This window comes from Papio anubis, chromosome 4, assembly GCF_008728515.1.
Source record: "Papio anubis isolate 15944 chromosome 4, Panubis1.0, whole genome shotgun sequence".
NCBI lineage: Eukaryota > Metazoa > Chordata > Mammalia > Primates > Cercopithecidae > Papio > Papio anubis.
The window spans coordinates 33,616,211-33,624,797 of NC_044979.1; positions in this window are offsets into that span (position 1 = coordinate 33,616,211).

The window sequence follows — 8,587 nt, forward strand, 5'->3', positions numbered from 1 at the left end:
GTTATGGGTGGAAGGAAAAGCATTACTGAATCCAATAGTTTGGTTAATTCTAACTGAACAGTATTCTTTTTAAATTTACATGCCCCTTATTTTAAGAATAACATTTATTGAAGAAATTGAAAATAAAACACATGCATACGCATACACGCAATGCACCACCTGGAAAATCACTATAAATATTTTCAACCATTTCTCCAATCATTCTATTTCCATAATGCTTTCTTATGTAAGGACCACTGAAAACACAATAGTTTTTAAACACAGTCCATGTTTTTAGCTAATACTGCATATATCACATAAAAATAGGACAATATGCACTTATAATGAGTTATTCTTGTTATAACTCATGAATATTAGTACCAGTGTTGGACCTATTGCTAGAGTTTCCAGATTTCCTTCTGTTGGATAAACTCTCTGTACAAAAGAGAGATTTTTAAATAAACAATGTAAAGAATGTGAATCACTAATATGGAAATTACGTGAATGTGAAAAATATTTATTATGTTTTGGAATATAATATTATTCAACAGTGCCTTAGCCATTTTCAAATGAGGATATGTGAGCACAAAAAGAATAGAGATGTCCCTAATCCTTCCAGGTAGTTAATGAAAGAGTCAGGATTAGAACCCAAGCTTTTTCTCAATATTGTAGTATTTATGGGTACCTGATTAAAATATAGTCATTGTGATCTAAGTGAACAGTATGCTGTAATGGTCTGAGGAGATGTTTTCTTTCAAAATATATTTCTTCGATTAAAATGGCAGGTTTCTAACATTCTTTAAGTGTATTTCCCAGTAACAATTTAAAATTATAGGAATTTCTGTATAAGCAATTATGGGACAGCAATAAATGACCTCAAAAACAAAATTCTGTTTTGCTTTTGAAAAATGGCACATGAAGTAAAAATAATTTTAGAACTTGTTAGAAATAAAAATGTCTTTTGTCATGTTGCCCCAAAGCCCTGCATATAATGTTGAAGCTTAATTTTAGATTATACAACTTAAAGTTAAGAACTGCCTTGGCTCAGTTTGCTTTGTCAGGCACCCAGCCCAGTGCCACATGAAGATGGCACATAATAGACACTTTCTGATTGACTGTCTCCAATTATTTTTCTTTCTTTATTGTGATCTCCAAGTCTTTCTTAAATACTGGACTTGTTTCATTTCTCTTCATCTCAAGCCTTAAGAGAAGAAATGCCTTCTCCTCCCACCTTCCATTTTGTGCTAGAGTCAGGTAAAACTGTTCTCCAGAGATAAAAGCTTGTTACGGATCTCCTTTTTTTTGTGTATGGCCCTCAAGGGCATTCAAGAATAAAGAGGCAGAAATGATTCAGTTTTCCATAACAGCATCACAGAAGGGCTGTCCTTCAAACTGATCTCTGATAATTTACTGGGTAGAGGTGTGAAAGTGATATGACTTGGTTCTCCTTCTTACTTCCTCTGCTTTATAGAGCTAGAGAGGAAATCTTTCAATGTATAAAAACCTCGATGGGTTGTGGACACATTATATAACCTTATACAGTTAAAAATCCAAGATCTAGAATACTTAACAATTTTTATGCAAAACTCTGATATTGTTTAGGGTTCCACCTGTAGTCATTCTACTAAGTTTAGCATGTTGATTATAAATCTTCACAGTGATGATGTGTACAACTTTTTCATAAAAGTTAGGGAATTTGAGTAGATAAAAGTGTAATAAGGTTTCTGGACAGGGAGTATTTGTAATGACAGATTTGATTGCACATAATTGAACAGCAGCTCAACCTTAGTGACAAAGCACTGGAGTATCTTATGGACTCCAAGGACTGAGTGGCAGCTGGATTTCAGACACAGAACTATGTTCTGGAGCTGGTTGGTTTCCTTTTCTGAGTCTCCTTCATTTGTCTTCCAGGTTACAAGTTGCTTTTCTATGTGCCTTTATCCTCATTGAAAACATATCTACCAGTAGCTCCCATGTCCTGTCTAAACTGAAGCTACTCTGTGCACCCTCTTTCTGTTTTTGTCCCAGTTGGAGGAGTCCCAGATATGGGACTAATTGCTCAAGCTTTGATCAATTTTATAGAGCCAGTGCTAGGACAATAAACTGTTGGAGTTGTTGTACCTCCCAGAAAAGCGAGTGTGCCTGGGGGCTGAGCGGAGGTAGTCATGGCCATAGTAAGACAAAACAAGGGGTCCTTGTGAGCACTTTACATTTCTCAAGAGACTAAAATCAATTCAACAACAGTAACTCAACCGAACAACACCCGCATGTCACTATGCCCTTTGATTTTACATCCATTACCTTTCAGTCATTACAATCTTGTGTGTCAATGAAGTGAACACCCGTAACTTTTTCTGTCCTGAACCCTTTCTCATACTTAGAAATCTTCTCACCATTCCTGCTTCTATAAACTCACCTCTCTGCATAACTGTGCAGTATCTGTGGAAGCCGTCTACTATTGCAGGTTGCACATTCCCTCCAACAAAGTTCAGGTATGCTCATCTGACCATGTGACGTTCCTGCCTAGGATACTGAAACTAAAAAAAAGAGAACTCAGCCTATTGTCCCTGTAACAACTGACTGTTAATGCATAAATGAAAAGGGTGTTGGCAGGCATATTTTATCATATATTTGAGATGCAAAGGAAGCTAGAATGCAGTGAGAAAGAAATAATTGAAAAAAAAAAAAAAAAGCTGAGTGGTAGAGAGAAGCCAAGACAAGGGATGGGTTTGGTTTAGATTTACTTCCTGCACCTCCATTCACCCCCTGCACTCCTGTAGGGCATCCTGTAGGGCTTCCTTGGTGGTAGTGCCAGTGGGAGTGCTCTCTGGTTGAAATTCACTGGCTCTTAAGTCCATGTTTCCCTTCATTGCCTCTCTGGCCTGTCTCTCCCCATTTCTACTTACAGTTCTATTATAAGCCACACTGTACTACTGTCACTTTTGTAAGTCTGTGATGTTGAATTTCAGCTTTGTCCTGGTTTCTTTTGGATGTCCAACTCTCCCCTTCCCTCTTGTCCCCCTGTATTCACTTGCAGATCTCAGTTTAGAACTTCTTCAAAAACATCTACTTTGTCCCCTCCGCCAGTCTATGTAAGATACTTCTTTATGTCTTCATAGCACTTTATATTTCCCTATTTCTAAGAGTGAATTTTGTCATAGTACCTTCTAATTAAACGTCTACTTACATGATTAAATTGCCTATTGCCATGTAAACTCCTTAAGGATTTGGGCCATAAACGGCTTTTCTTGCCACTGTATATCTAGCCCACCTAGCACATAGGAGGTAGGCAATAAGTATTGTTGAATAAATAAAGAGATTAATATATATTTGAAGATCATTAGGCTCGGAATAAGTGGCCAAATAATAAGTATTATCCTAATTAGGCACTTTTCAAAAACAATATAATGACTTTTTTTTTTTTAAAGAACAAAAATTATCATCCCTTGTTTCTAGCAGCACTGAACTGCTTGTAGTTCTATACACACCATCCTTTTTCTCTTCTCCCAGTCTGCTGGTGCCAGTCACTCTGTTGCCACATGGACTCTTTATTCTCTTACTTCAGTATCTTACTTCATCCACCTCCTTCAGGAAGCCTCTCTGAATTCCTGACTGGTTTGCCCCTTTCCTTCAATCTCAAAAACCTTGGTTTTCAGTCCAATTTCTATTTCTATTACACTACATAATATAGGGCAAATAATCTCACTGACTTTGGTCTCAGTTTCCTTATTTCTAAAAGGAATGGGGAATACTGGATTATTGATCTTTAATTGCTTTTTAGCAGTCAAATTCTCTTATAAGTACAATTCTTTAATGAAGTCCAGTGTTTACATTCATTAAAATCTTATCAGAGATCAAATGTGTCTTTTCTTTAGTGAGCTGAAAAGCATCTTGAAATCTTAGAAGGGACACTGCCCTCAATACTACATGACCCCAAAGGCACCACCCTTGTGAACATTTTGCAGTCACTAGGAGGTGCTTCTTTTGGACCACCACAAAGATCTTCAGTCATGTTATCACATGTGTGTAGTCTCTCTAACACAAGAGGAGATAATCAGTTTCCTCGTTGTCTAAAACGCGAAACAAAAGTTTTCTCAGCTTCTAAAAGTAGATGCTCAGGGAAGGATATTGAGTTCACAAAGAAGTAAACAGAAAACTAGCTTTGAAAAAGCATTCCATGGACCAGCCGGGGTCTTGGAAGAAAATCCAAACACTAGAAACTAGTAATATCAGGTAATCCAAATTTCATTATCTTGGGCCAAATCTTAAACTTTTATTAAGTTGATCATTCAAAATGTCTACATTATCAGGTCAATTTGTGGTACTAAAACTGAGTCACACCCTCTCAACATCCTGAGTGAATTAAAAAAACTAAATATAAAACAGAGATACCTTTTTCTTTCTTTCTGGACCTCAATCAGCATAAAGAAATAGCCCCTGCAGAAGATTCTAAAAAGTGAACAAGCAAATCAAGAAGATTATACTAGAAAAGCTATTTGTTGTTGTTTTTGACCAGTCTTTAGGGTAGTTTTATAACTCTCACAAAGCAAATATTGTTTTGGTACTATTTATATTTCAAACACTAATCAGGAAAATAATTGCTAAATGTGCCAAGACTCAGGTCTTAGATGTGTTCATTGAATTGATTTCTTTGCTGGAACTAAAATTTAATAGGTTGCCAGGAGAGTCAAATCAATGGTGTATTCTCTTTTAAAATCCCTTCTAACTGTCTCAACTTTTCACTTTTCATATAGAAATCCATGCTCTTCCTTACTGACTCTGTATACAGAAATTATTCTGGTCAGAATACTAAAAATTCCAATTTACTAGCATTTGTTATTTGAACCAGGCTGACACTTCTGCAGTTTGGCCTGACTTGCTTTTATTCTAGTGTATTATCCAGTATCAACATTACACAGAAAACAATTTAAATAATAATGCTTGGTCAGAGATGGAGCAACAATATAGAATAAGATGATTTGTTTTAAACAGTCTCAGAAGGAATCTTATTGATACAGCATTCAGCTTGGACTCAGATTCTGGGAGAAGGAAGTAAAATGTATCTTTATATCACATTTATTTTGGTATAGCTTCATAACACATTTATTTTGGTATTATAAAGATACAATAAAATGTATCTTTATATCACATTTATTTTGGATAATTGTTAAAAAGTTCAGCTTACTATGATTTTTAGAAGATTTACAATTAATGTGCTTACTAGGGAAAATACACAATTTGAGAAGTCATGAGAGGCTGAAGCCTGAGATGCTTTGATCTCCTGCTACACTGCTATTGGCTGAGGGCCAACTAAGTATCAGAATTATCTTTGCTTCAAAAAGGATGTTGATCAAAAGGTAGGGATGCATTTCACAAGCTTGTATCTCTATGAAGAATTGTGAAAGGTTGAGAATGTTTGGTTATGCACCTGTTAATTCATCTTCAATTTCACCCTTTTGCATTCAAGTTTCTTTACAAACAACAACAACAACCACCCAAACCCAACCAAACCCAAAGGACTTGACTATGCCATTAGTGTATTGGTTCAAGTATGGTTCAAACATATTTTATGTAGCCCAATGGCTACATTTTTGTCTAGAATAAATAAAGGACTATTTTGATTATTGTTTTATTTTAAATTTTAAATACTTTAATTTTGATATTTGATTTTTAAGGTAGACATTACCATATTGGTATTATATTCCAAGCAGTACCATTTCCCACCCATTGATGATAATTGGGCTCTTGTACATGGCAAAAGAGAGAGGTGATTAATGAAGGTGATCAATGGAGGCTTCCAAACTAACAATTAGTAATTCAGTGACAGAGGCTGCAACCACAAACTATTTGGAAAACAGACACATTTTGAATCTCATAAAATAATAATCTATTGGTGGTATATTACAGTTTCTTTCAGAAAAACGGCCCTTTTGAGTTACCTGAGGCAAAAAAGGAAGAAAATTATTTGAGAAGTGAATTGTGTGCTGGGTAAAGCTTCTGTTCAATGATGTATCTTAAAACTTGAAATAATAATTTCTCTCATTCTGTAATGTGTCTTATTTCAGCACACCAAACACCAAATGAAGTGTAACAGATTTTATAAAAATGCCAAGACAGGTAATAATTTACATGTTCTTTTTTATTAAAAAAATCAATAGTATGTATTATAAACCTTGTGAAATGCTGACACAGAAAAAAAATCCATATTCAAATCAGTTTTCTTTGTACAGATAAATGGCCTCGGATGTAAACCAGACAATGATTAGCTAATTTCTTTTCTGATCTATATTTCTAAAGTAGAATCTACACAAATGAATGAGTTGTGACTATTCCCATTTAAAATGTATAGTTACAGCTGAGCTAAGCTTTGGAAAAATTTTTGAAGACATGCTTTTCTTTTTGCAGGGAATGCATTCTAAATTTTCTTATAAACCTATTTACACTTTTATTTATCAAGCATATTCTTTTTCAAGGATTATGTGTTTTTGACAGCATTTAAATTTCACTAAAAACAACAAAGTTGAACTACCAAGAGCAACAGTAATAAAAATTTTATTTTTTATATTTATTTATTTATTTATTTATTTTTGAGATGGAGTCTTGCTCATCGCCCAGGCTAGAGTGCAGTGGTGAGATCTCAGCTCACTGCAAGCTCCGCCTCCAGGGTTCACGCCATTCTCCTGTCTCAGCCTTCCGAGTAGCTGGGACTACAGGCGCCCGCCACCACGAGCGGCTATTTTTTTGTATTTTTAGCAGAGACGGGGTTTCACCGTGTTAGCCAGGATAGTCTCGATCTCCTGACCTCGTGATCCGCCCGCCTCGGCCTCCCAAAGTGCAGGGATTACAGGCGTGAGCCACCACGCCCGGCCAGTAATAAATATTTTATACTTTATGTAGTCTTTTCATATCTGCCTAATCCACATAACAACTTGGGTGGGCAGAGCTGAGAGTAGGTATTAGTATCCTTGTTATACAGATGAGGCAATTGTGTTTCCAAAAATATAAATAATTGATATTGACCCAGGCTCCAATAGGGTGGCTGGAGCTCTATGGTTTTATTCATGGTCAGAATAAATTAGAGAACCAGAACTTGGCAACTATCCAAGTAGGAAGGCATCATTGTTCAGGTTAAGGAAGGGACTACTTATGAATGAGATACCATCACAGAGAAACATAGGTAGCTCTTTCTTCAGGACTTTCCCCAGCCACTCTCCAAGCATCCTACCTGAGTTCTATAGCCCATCACTTTGAGAATGATGCCCAACTCTGAGCCAAGCATGTGTGAATTACAATGGAGCTTCTAAGGGAGCAGGTAAAAGGATTTTTCCCTGTTTAGCTTTGATTCCTTTCTGTGTAGGGGTAGAGATTAGTGACAAATTTATATGGTTTAGAGTAAAAAGGATAGAAACATAGCTTACTTGTGTAACTTCAACTCTAAGCTAATAAGATAAGAAGGGAAGCGATATTACTGTTACATTTTGGCAACTTATTTTTCCTGTTCCATTATTAATCCAGATTTCTCTCTTCTAAATTTTTTTAAAGAAACAAGATACTACAGTTAGAGTAGAAGCTTCCTTCCATCCCATTACCATTCTTCTATTTCCCGAGGTGACTAATATTCTGAAGTTGATGTGTATTTATTCCATGCACATATTTTATATGATACACCATGTAATGTATGATTATTAAATTGTTTTATGTGCATTTTAAGAGAGACACAAATGGTAGCATTATATAGTTAAGACATCAAGTTCTATGTTTTTCCCTTACATTTCCGTTTCTGAGATTCAGTCTTGGTGATACACATAAGCCTAGTTTGTCCTTTTTATGAGTATACAAGAAAATAAAAATTCAGTGAGAGCACAACTTTATTTTATTCATTGCTCTGGCGTAAGTAACTTGAGCAGAATATTTCTTTAATGAAGTAGTGAATTTGAGAGAATGAGTTAGTGTATATAAATGAATAAATTAACGTACAAAGGAATATTGCTGTTAGCTTATATTTTTCACGATTTCTGGCTTTGTCTGATTTTCATATTAAGGTTATTCTGGCTTCACAAAATGAACTGAGTAGCTTTGAAACATTTTGTATAAATGTATATTTATTCCATAGGATATGCTAAGGTCTAGTGCTTTCTTCTGGGTAGATCTTGATGAATGATTTGATTTCTTTAATGTTATAGTTCTATTACAGTTTCTGAAAATTTTCTTCTTGAACAATTTTTGGTAGTTTATATTTTTCTATACAATTATTCCTGTTGTCTCCATTTTTAGATTTAATGGTGTATTAGTTTACTATTGCTGCTGCAACAAATGACCACAAATTTTGTGGCATAAAACAACACATATTCATTATCTTACAGTTATGGAAGTCAGAAGTCTCAAATGGGCTGGTAGATCCTTTCTTATGCCCATTCTAGGTTCCAGAGATTGCCCACATCACTTGGCTTGTGTTTATGTTTTTACTCTGACCCTCCTGACCCTCATTTGTAAGGGCTCTTGTGATTATAATGTACCCACCTGGATAATCAGGATACTCTCCCCATCTCAAGAGTCTTAGCTGAATTACATTGTCAAAATCCCTTTTGCCCTGTAAAGTAACATACTC